The 13,695-nt window shown below is 35.4% G+C and overlaps 1 protein-coding gene across 1 annotated transcript in view; it reads right to left on the bottom strand.

The window, feature by feature from the left end:
- Positions 1-13,695, bottom strand: part of csmd3a (CUB and Sushi multiple domains 3a) — a gene marked incomplete at both ends in the record, with an annotated part of 567,839 nt that overhangs the window by 86,234 nt on the left and 467,910 nt on the right. The gene's annotated exons all lie outside the window — the stretch shown is intronic.

The following is a 13,695-nucleotide window of genomic DNA, read 5'->3' as shown; positions in this document are numbered from 1 at the left end:
TTACATTTACAGTTTTCGGAAGTGAAAAAGAGCAAGTCGTAGTGTGATTTACAGTGAAAAATCGTAAATTGCATTCCCAGAATTCCCTGCGTGACACTTCACATTTGATGTATTTTCGTTCAAATAACTTTACGAATTATGTGTGTTATTAGGTTTTATTTTACATCTAGTGTTGTTAAATGTCATGTGTGTTCCGTGTTTGTGTGAATGACTATATGAGTATTGTCCTATTAAAGCTTTGATTGATCATGTGACTCTCATCTCTGCTGTGATTGGTGGATGTCAGTATATATCAAAGGTACATAACAGATATTAGTATTTCAATAGGTTGGTAATTTTACATTATTTCAGGTCATGAAATACGCTTATTTACTGTAAATTTAACTTAAATTTGTAAAACCTAAAATGTTGCTACCGTATTTTTTTACGGTAAATTTCTGGCAACCACAGCTGCTGATTTTTTCATTCACACAAACACTAAACACCATCACGGTAACACACATGACATCTTAAAAATGCAATAAACATTCATTTAACGACACTAGATGTAAAATAAAATCCTGATGTACATAAATGATTAGAAAAAACTAAAAAGAAACAGTTATTTCAACGAAAATACATCACATTTAAAGCGTCACGCAGGGAATTCTCAGATTTTACGTTTTTTCACTGTAAATTACACAGTGACTTAATTGTAAATTTAACGGTATTTTACTGTAAAATTACATTACATGTAAGGTTAGATCTATTACAGTTATTCACCGTATATAGTACAGAAACTTTCTGTTAACCAGTTAACTATTTTTAACCGTAGCATTTTTACAGTCTTTTACCATTAAAATCACGATAATTTTTTACAGTAAAACCTTATCGTGATTTTAACGGTAAAAGACTGTAAAAATGCCACGGTAAAAAAACTGTTAATTAAGTTTCCATACTATATACGGTGCGTAACTGTAATAGATACATTTAGTGTAATTTAAAAGTAAAATACTGTAAATTTAAATTCCCAGAATTCCCTGCTTGACACTTCGCATGTGATGTATTTTCGTTGAAATAACTGTTTCTTCTTAGTTTTTCTAATTAGTTATGTACATCAGGGTTTTATTTTACATTGAATGTTGTTAAATGAATGTTTATTGCATTTTAAAGATGTCATGTGTGTTACCGTGATGGTGTTTAGTGTTTGTGTGAATGACACTGTGCTCCTTCTACACTGTAAAAAAAATCCCTGTAAAATTTACAGTAAAAAAACGGCAGCTGTGGTTGCCAGAAATTTACCGTAAAAAATATGATAGCAACATCTGAGGTTTTACGGGACAGCACTTAGTTTACTGTCTATTTTACAGTTCAAAACCGTATAATTTAAAGATTTATATTGTAATAATTACATGTACACAACATTTTTTTGAATTTCTGGGAATGTCCATTTACATTTTTTCACTGCAAATTACACTATGACTTGTTATTTTTCACTTCCAAAAACTGTATTTTACTGTAAAATCACAATAGATCTATTACAGTTATTCACTGTGTATAGTACGGAAACGTTCTGTTAACCAGTGAACTGTTTTTAACCGTAGCATTTTTACAGTCTTTTACCGTTAAAATCACAATCATTATTAGTATTGTCCTCCTGAGCTTTGACTCATCATGTGACTCTCATCTCCGCTGTGATTGGTGGTTGTCAGTATATATCAAAGGTACATAACAGATATTAGTGATTCAATAGGTTGGTAATTTAACATTATTTCAGTTCATGAAATACGGTTAATTACTGTCAATTTAACTTAAATCTGTAAAACCTAAAATTTTGCTACCGTATTCTGTTATGGTAAATTTCTGGCAACCACAGATGCCAGTTTTTTTTTTTACCGTAAATTTAACGGATTTGTTTTTACAGTGTACTAATACTCTAATGAGAGCTGACACATCGTTTCAAACTCACTTAGTTAGTAGAAAGTGTCTAAAGTGGACCAGTGTAATAAAAAATACAGAAATACTGATTTTTAAAGTCTCTTCTGCACACAGAGGCTCATTTATTTTTTCAAAAATACAGTAAAAATGTAAATGTTATTAGAATCTAAAATAGCGGTTTTCTATGTGAATATATAGTAATGTGTAATTTATTCCTGTGATCAAAGCTGAATTTATCATCATTACTCCAGTCTTCAGTGTCACATGATCAACACACATTTATGATTATTGTCATTATATTTTTGTGCAAACCGCGGCACAACGTAGAGCTCAAAAGAATAGCATTTCTTTAAAATCAACCTTTATTTTTGCTCTCCTGTCTTGTACGATTAGTGAGATATGAACTATGACAGCCAATAGAAAAGAAAAAAACAATGACAACAGCTTTTATTACTGGACAAATTGTGGGCACTGTGCACTGGCTGACAAATCTCTTTGGATAAAAGCGTCTGCTAAATGCATAAATATTGCACAAGAGTATCAAATATAAAGGTGTTTTCTTTTAGTTGTAATGCTCTTGACAGGCCGGTCAGTAGTTAACCAGCATCTTTTGTGTTTCACACAAGAAAGAAACTCATGCAAGGACATGAGGGCGAGAAATGTTCACTTTTGTGTGAATTATTCCTTTAAAAGACACATATTGCAATTTTGAAGTGCAAAAACCAGGCGCAATTCTCAAGAGAATCAATTGAAGACACATTTATATGTTGCTCCTGGCGAGAAGACGAATTAGCAGGCGTGTGAGAGATGCGACACCTTTCCAAATGACAGTGTGAGAAGCAACAGGCTATCAATTATCATCCAGCGGCCGCCAGCGTAAACCATTAGCATGAATAATTATGGTAAAATATTCATCGAACAGAGCCGGATGGCGCAGAGCATCGAGCCCTGATCGAGTCAGCCGATGACCCAAACATCAAATCCTTTTTAATTACACATACGAGCACCCTGAGGCCAATCAGAAAGCCCAGACTCAGCAGACGGCCCTCGAGCCCAGGGGACGACTGACTGATGGATTGAACAAGCCTTAGGGGGAGCTGACCCACACCTCCAGCTTCACCGGCTCGTCATGCAGGAATAAACAGGAAAACAGCACGACTGCGTGACAGCGCTGGGCTTTTACATCTGAATGAATGTGCTTCACGTAGATTAGATAACTCCAAAAGTCAAATTATAAACAATATTTATGTCCACCATAACTACATACGACTCACAACATAGGGTTATGTGACAACATGACATGACAACATAACATGACAACATTACTCGACATGACATGACACAACATGACGACATTACACAACATAACGACATAACATGACAACATTACTCGACATGACATGACACAACATGACGACATTACACAACATAACGACATAACATGACAACATTACTCGACATGACATGACACAACATGACGACATTACACAACATAACGACATAACATGACAACATTACTCGACATGACACAACATGATGACATTACACGACATGACGACATTACACATGACATGACAAAACATGACGACATTACACATGACATGACAAAACATGACGACATTACTCGACATGACATGACACAACATGACGACATTACACAACATAACGACATAACATGACAACATTACTCGACATTACACGACATGACGACATTACACATGACATGACAAAACATGACGACATTACTCGACATGACATGACACAACATGATGACATTACACGACATGACGACATTACACATGACATGACACAACATGACGACATTACACGACATAACGACACGACATGACACAACATGACGACATTACACATGACATGACACAACATGATGACATTACACATGACACGACACAACATGACGACATTACACATGACATGACACAACATGATGACATTACACATGACACGACACAACATGACGACATTACACATGACATGACACAACATGATGACATTACACATGACACGACACAACATGACGACATTACACATGACATGACACAACATGATGACATTACACATGACACGACACAACATGACGACATTACACATGACATGACACAACATGATGACATTACACATGACATGACAAAACATGACGACATTACACATGACATGACACAACATGACGACATTACACGACATGACGACATTACACATGACATGACACAACATGACATTACACGACTTGACGACATGACATGACACGACATGACGACATTACACGACATGACGACATTACACGACATGACGACATGACATGACACGACATGACATGACACGACATGACGACATTACACGACATGACATGACATAACGACATGACGACATTACACAACATGACATAACACAACATGACTACATTACACGACATGACATGACACAGCATGACGACATTACACGACATAACATGACACAACATAACTACATTACACGATATAACAACATGACATGACACAACATGATGACATGACGACATTACATGACAACGACATGACAAAACATAGCAACATGACAACATGACACGACACGAGATGAGACGACACAACAACGACATGACGACATTACACAACATGCCACGACATGACACGAAACAACATAACGATATGACGAAATTACACAACATAAAGACATGACTCAACAACATTATTTGACATGACATAACATAACAACATGACACGCCACAAGATGACACGACATGACATGACAACATGACATGACATGACGACGTTACACAACATGCCACGACATGACACAATGATATGACGACATTACACAACATAACGACATGATTCGATGACATTATATGACATGAAATGACAACATGACACGACACGAGATGAGACAACGACATGACGACAATACATGACATGAGAACATGACACGAGACAACACGAAAACAACATGACGATATTACCACTTGAAAACATGACACGACAACGACATGACGACATTACACGACATGCCACAACATTAAACAACATGACATTACACAACATAACGACATGACTCGATGACATTATATGACATGACATGACAACATGGCACGACTTGAGATGAGACAACGACATGACGACATTAAACACCATGACATGACACAACATGACGACATTACACGACATAACGACATAACTCGATGACATTATATGACATGACATGACAACATGACACGACACGAGATGAGACAACGACATGACAACATTACACAACATGACGACATTACACAACATAACGACACAACATGACAACATTACACAACATAACGACATGACACAACATGACGACATTTCACAACATGACATGACACAACATGACGACATTACACAACATGACATTACACAACATAACGACATGACTCGATGACATTATATGACATGACATGACAACATGGCACGACTTGAGATGAGACAACGACATGACGACATTAAACACCATGACATGACACAACATGACGACATTACACGACATGACGACATAACTCGATGACATTATATGACATGACAACATGACACGACACGAGATGAGACAACGACACAACGACATTATGTGACATGATAACATGACACGAAATGACGTGACAACGACATGACGACATTACACTACACAACACGACAACATGACACGACATGAAAACATGACGACGAAATGACTCAACATGACATGACACAACATAACATAAAATAACAGAACATAACACGACATCGAAATAACAACATGGTACATAACCAGTGTTGGGGAAAGTTACTTTGAAAAGTAATGCATTACAATATTGCGTTACTCCCTTAAAAAGTAACTAATTGAGTTACTTAGTTACTTTTTAAGAAAAGTAATGCGTTACGTTACTTTTGCGTTACTTTTTCTCACCTGGGCTGGGCTTGCTTTTTTGTTTTGTTTTTTAATAGCAAAAAAAGTCATTTTTTGTGCAAATGTAAAGACCTCTTCATACCAAAATTGAAATAATAAGCCTCAGGCTGAGGTATAAATGTGCTGCCATTCTGGATAATGGAAGAATAGGACGCAGGAGAAAAACGTTTTACCAATAAAAACAAAAAATCGAGTAATTTTTGCTCATGGCATAACTGAATCATCAAAGGTCAGCAGCACGACATTGGTCAATAAAGGTAGATTAAATGCATAAAAATATTAGTTTTATTTAACATTTATATATTTGAGGTTTGAGTACTCTGATTTTGCATTTGACTGATTTTATTCATTTTGAGGAGTACAGAATCTTTATTGTGCAAGTGAGATAAATAAATGCTCACATTTAGTCTAGAACTACAATAACCCTCATGTTCACACACTCACACACACACACACACACACACACACACACACACACGCCTCTGCACTTATTTTTCTCAACATGGGGGCAGGAGAGCTGTCAGTCAAATTAATGTGAAAAAGTAACTTGCGTTACTTTTTTGAAAAAGTAACTCAGATATTTTGTTGTAAATTTGAAAAGTAATGCGTTACTTTACTAGTTACTTGGAAAAAGTAATATTATTACGTAACTCAAGTTACTTGTAATGCGTTTCCCCCAACACTGTACATAACATCATAACATAACATGACCATAACATGACATAACAGAACACAACATGACATAACATCATAACATAACATAGCATAAGATAACATGACGACAACATAACATGACATAACACACCAAAAAATAACATGACACGATGACATAACAGAACATAACATAACGCAACACTTTATGCACGAATAAACAGGAAAAACAGCACCACTCCATGACAGCGCAGTGTTTTTCCAGTCCAATACCTTCGCTTTAGTTCATTAGAAATCTGGGACATTCCTTTTTCTACTCCACGGCTCAGAAAACGAGCGGCGGATTGTCCTCATCTGACATCATGCCAAGCATGCTGATGTAGCTCGGACAAAAAAGACACGCAGAGAGAGAAACACTATTCATGGCAGAGCTCCACGTTTGTTTGAATAGCCAACCCCATGTGTCACGATGGAGAAAAGGCCGACTTTTCCCTCTCATTAACCTCCATCGGTCTGACGTCCTGCCTTTGTTGGCATGTTACGAACAGACAGACAGCGAGCCCAAAAGACCCGTCCCACCTCAAGTGGCCGTAAAACAGCCGAGGCACAAAGCCACGGATCTGCTGGACTGATACTGAGATTGTGTTCTGCTCTTGACGGACATTGTGCGAGCGAGGTGTGTATGCGTGCTTATATAACCTTCATTAGATTCTTCTACAAAGGTGAAGCTGTTGAATGCTGCGCGGCGGATATAGTTGCCATTAATTGGCACAGCGAGGTGCGATTTCCAGTTAAAGTCGCCCACCAGTAGCTTAGCGGGGAATAATAAGGCTGCGAAGTTCGTTACATAAGGAACTCTGATTCACCTGGCAGTGCAGCACGCTATTGATTTTGCTTTCCATCCACATTTTATAACGTTGCGCTGGTAGTTTCGGCTTTTGTCAAATTCATAATGTGATGCAAAAACAACAAAAACTCCCACAAACGCGGCGCCCCAGGGGACGCGGGGTTTTCTTATCTTATACAAAAACATGCAGCTGGAAAAGCTTTAAAATCAAGCCAAGATGCGACGGCACCTGACTAGCTAACTAACCTATGTAGTCATAAAAACCTCCAGTAATCGAGATACTGGATCCCGGTTGAATGTCCCAGATATCCAGAGCACAGTCTCCCGAGAAGTGCAGAGCATGTTCACACGGAATAAAGAAGTGGAGCTAGAAAGACACAGACAGCCCTGAGGAAAATGATATTTCTCAGAGGTTGCTCTTTCAAAGCTCAGGAGGATTTGAGCTATGCTTCATTTAGGTAGAAACTTCATCTCTGATGTTTCTTCTGAACTTCTTTAGGAGATACAAAAAACATAACATGAGTGTGTACAGCATGAGTGAAATGAACATGGTTAACATTAATACAAAAGTATACTAAAAATGCTAATTATAAGCACTATTTATGTCCACAATTATAACTACATACAACTCGCAACATGGGGTCACGTGACAACAACATAATATAACAACATGACATAACGACAACATGACACGACACGAGAACATAAAACAATTTAACACAAAATGACATGACATGACATAGCAACATAACATGACATAACATTACATGACATGACATAGCAACATAACAACATGACATGAACACAACATAACAAGAACATGACATAGCAACATAATATAACATGACATAACAACAACATAACATGACACACCACGAGAACATAAAACAATATAACACAAAATAAAATAACATGACAACAACATAACATGACATAGCAAAACATAACATGACATGAACACAACATAACATGACATAACGACATGACATGACACAACATGACACGAGAACAAACAATTTAACACAAAATAACATGACAATGACATAACATACATAACATGACATGACATACGTAGCAGCATAACAACATGACATGAACACGACATAACATGACATAACGACATAACATGACACGACATGACACGAGAACATAAAACAATTTAACACAAAATAACATGACATGACAATGACATGGCAACGCAACACCAGGACACGACACAAGATCAACATAACACAAAATAAAATAACATGACAACAACATAACACAATATAATACAAAATAAACTAAAATGACATTACAACAACATAACAACATGACATAACATAACATAACAACAACATAACATGACATGACATGACATGCAATATAACAAAAGTACATGACGTATGACATTACATAACAGCATAACACACATAAGAACATACAACATAACACTAAATAAAATAACATGACATCATCACATAACATCAACATGACAACATAACAGAACACAACATGATTTGACATGACATAACATAACACAACATAAAATAAAATAACATGACATAGCAAACATCAACATGTTATGTCACATAACATGACATAACAGAACATAACATCACACAACACTAAATAAAATAACATGACATTACATTATAACATAACAACATGACAATTTAATGACAACAGAAAAACATAATGTGACATAACATGACGACACAACATAACATATAACATGACATGACATGACAAAACAACATAACATTACATGACATGACACATAACATAACATAACATAACACATGACATGACATGACATGACATGACATGACATAACACAACATAACATAACACAACACATGACATAACATGACATGACATAACATAAAACATGACATGACACAACACAATAACACAACACAACACAAACCACAACACAACACAACATATAACAGGACATGACATAACATAACATGACATAAAACATGACATGACATGACAACACAATAACACAAACCACAACACAACACAACATATAACATGACATGACATGACATGACATGACATAACAACACAACACAACACAACACAACACAAGACAACACAACAACATACAACACAACATAACATAACATAACACATGATATGACACGACATGACATGACATGACATAACATAATATGACATAATATAAAACATGACATGACATGACACGACACGACACATTACATAACATATAACATAACATAACACAACATAACAACACAATATGATATGATATATGATATGACACGACATGACATGACATAACACAATATAACACATGCTATGACATGCCATGACATGACACAACATAACGCATGATATGACATGACATAACATATAACATAACATGACATAACATAAAACATGACACGACACGACACGACACGACATAACATAACTTGAAATGTTTAGCATCTTATACTACGTTGTTTGACATGTTATTAACAGAAACAGAAGAGCTGTGTGTGAGAGGCAGTCCACAGCAGATGCCACGCAGTATTCAGTGGTGTGCTCGAATGCCATCCTGAACAGTCAAAGAGACAAAAGCAGACAGAGAGGGAAGACCGAGAAAAGAGAGCACGAATGAAAGAAAGAGGAAACTGCCAGCTCATGCTGTTTTTGGGTCAGGGCATGCAGCGCCGCATACAGATGTGTGTGGAGAGGAGGCTTCTGAAGAACGGGCTTTAAATGCACACTATTTCTTTCTCTGAGGATGTTCGGCTTAACAAGTTGCTAGCATGATCCTAGCATGTTTGAACACATTCCTAACATGATCTTAGCATGTTTTAACATGACGCTAGCATGTTTTCGCACATTGTGCCAGCTTTCCAATGATCTCAGAAGACTTGAATTATATATCTGACTCCTTTTCCTGTGTATTTTTTTGTTCTTGGTCAATATAAACTGTAGAGGAATAGCCTCACAGGTCTGGTGAGTAATGATGACTGTTACATTTGTGGGTGAACTATTCTTTCACGAAGGAAATCTGTGCATGTTAGTCAGACTCAGACAGCTTGTCAGTGAGAAGAAACGGTGTCAGACAGAGACAGAAGTCATTATTCAGCCCAACTTAATTAACTCATGTAAGACTGACACATAATGACAGGAAATAAGACCCAACACAAAGAGGAGCTTCACTCAACAATGTGCTCATTCAAACGCACGATTTCTCTTTCAAACACAAGTCGAAGCCTGAGCAAACAGATACAAAGGACTTACGTATTATCCGAAAGCAATAAGCCATGAGGGGCCGTGCGTTACTGAAGCTTTTACTACGGAGAAAACTGAATTATGATTTAAGTTTTCACTACAGGACTTTACAGTCATTTTTGTGCCGTTCTTATGCACAACGTGAAGCAGAGCACACCTGGTTTATATTCGGCAATCTGTATTGTAACAAATATAAATAAAGGTGACTTGACAAAATGAAATGACATGACATAACATAACATAAAATGACATGGCGACATAACGTGACATAACATATTATAACGACATGACATGACAACCTGACACAAAACAACATAACATAACCAACATAACATACAATATAACATAACATAACATAACATAACATAACATAACATAACATAACATAACATAACATAACATAACATAACATAACATAACATAACCAACATAACATATAATATAATATAACGTAACGTAACGTAACATAACATAACATAACATAACATAACATAACATAACATAACGTAACATAACACTAAATAAAATAACATGACATGACATGACAACAAACATAACATGAAATACACAAAATAAAATGACATGAAAACAACATGAAATAATGTAACATAACATTATATGATATTATATATGACGACATGACATGACGCGACACACAACAAAAATAACATCAAACACAAAAAATAAAATGACATGACAACAACATAACATATTATAACATAACATAACATGACATGACAACCTAATACAAATAACATAACATAATATTACATACAATATAACAGAACATAACACAACACAAAATAACACTGAATAAAATAACACCATGACATAACATGACATAACAACAAACATCAAATGAAATAAACAAAATAAAATGATATGACAACAACATAACATATTATAACATAACGTTACATGACATGACATGACAACCTAACACAAATAACATAACATAATATGACATACAATATAACAGAACATAACACAACACAAAATAAAATAACAACATGACATAACAAACATGACATAACAACAAACATAAAATGAAATAAACAATATAAAATGACGACAATAACATAACATTATATATGATATATGACGAAATGACGACGCGACACACAACAAATATAACATGAAATACACAACATAACATGACAACATATAACATACATAACATTACATGGCACGACATAACAAGCATCACAACGTGACATGACATGACAAACATAACATGAAATACATAAAATAAAATGACATGACAACATAACATTACATGACATAACAACAAACATAGCATGACATGACAACATATTATAACATGACATGACAACAACAAACATAACATGACATGACAACATATTATAACATGACATGACAAAAAACATAACATTACATAACATATTATAACATGACATGACATAACAAACATAACATGACATAACATATTATAACATTACATAATATAACAAACATAACATGACAAAACACAAACATAACATGACAAAGATAACATGACATAACATATTATAACATGACATGACACAAACATAACATGACAAAGATAACATGACATAACATATTATAACATGACATGACATGACATGACAACAAACATAACATGACATGACATGACATACAATATAAGAGAACATAAGAACACTTCAATGGATTGAATCGCTGTAATGGATTATATTCTTTATATTAATTTCACTTCTATCAAAGAGCCTCACAGCCCACAAACAGCAAATGAACCAGAAAAACACAAACAAACAACAAATTAAAATGTCTGAAATTACTTTTAATATCCATGGAAAGCACACTCTCTCAGTCTCTTTCTCTTTCTGTCTTCCACGAACACAGAGCTTGTTGTTGCTACTTAATCAATACAGTTCAGGACCAGCGATGTTACGGCCGTGCCTCAGAGAAACTGGGCTCAATTAATGCTGCTTTTTGTAGCGCACAAATGCATGCTCTCTCTTGACGTAACTGTGTAGAAACAGCTCAAGCCTCCAAATGAGCCCGAATGACCACTTTAAACTAGCAACCATTACTTCAGCTTCTTCAAGATGCGCAAGAAAGTAATTTTAGGAACAAAAACCTACAAAAATTCTTAAAATATGGCATAAGGCTGGTATAAACATAACTGACTCTTGACCATTAAATTATTGAAAAATAATGCACACTGCTTCATGTGGCATGTGCAAAAGATTTCAATAACACTGAGTCCAGAGTCAATCATTCTTTACATGACATAGCAAAAAGAGTAATATGATAAAAGACACTGATCAGCAAAAAGAAAGTGATGTTCTTTCATCAAACATGCTAGCATGACCCTACTATGTTTTAACACATTGATAGCATGATCCTAGCATGTTTTAACATAATGCTAGCATGTTTTAACATGATGATATAGCATGTTTTCGCACATTGCTACCACGTATCAACAATTTGCTAACATAATCCTAGCATGTTTTAGAACATTGTTAGCATTTTCCTAACATGTTTTAGCACATTCCTAACATGATCCTAGCATGTTTTAACATGATGCTTGCATGTTTTCGCACATTGGTAGCATGTTTCAACAATTTGCTAACATGATCCTTGAATGTTTTAACATTTTGCTAGCATGTTTTAGCATTTTTTACATGTTGCTAGCATGGATTATCACATTGTTAACATGTTTTAGAACATTGTTAGCTTTATACTAGCATGTTTTAACACATTGCTACCATGTTTCAACAAGTTACTAACATGATCCTACTATGTTTAACATTTTGTTAGCGTTATCCTAGCATGTTTTAACACATTGCTAGCATTATCCTACTATGTTTAAACACATTGCTAGCATTATCCTAGCATGTTTAAATAATTTGCTAACATGATCCTTGAATTTTTTAACATTTTGCTAGCATGTTTTAGCAACTGATTCATAACGCTTCGAAGCTTCATGAGGCCGTGTTTTGAAATCGTCATCTCTATATAAGTCGTTATTTAGGGTTTTTTTGCGCACAGAAACTATTCTCGTCTTCATAAAGTTATTGTAGAGCCGCTGTAGTGAGATGGACTTTGTAACTTTAGTCTTTAGTGTCTTTTAAGGGTCTTGAGAGTGTAAAGTTGAG

The sequence above is a fragment of the Gobio gobio genome (genome assembly GCF_949357685.1).
Source record: "Gobio gobio genome assembly, chromosome: 15".
Lineage (NCBI taxonomy): Eukaryota > Metazoa > Chordata > Actinopteri > Cypriniformes > Gobionidae > Gobio > Gobio gobio.
The sequence above is the reverse complement of the archived record's forward strand: the minus strand, read 5'-3'. Positions and strand labels throughout refer to the sequence as shown.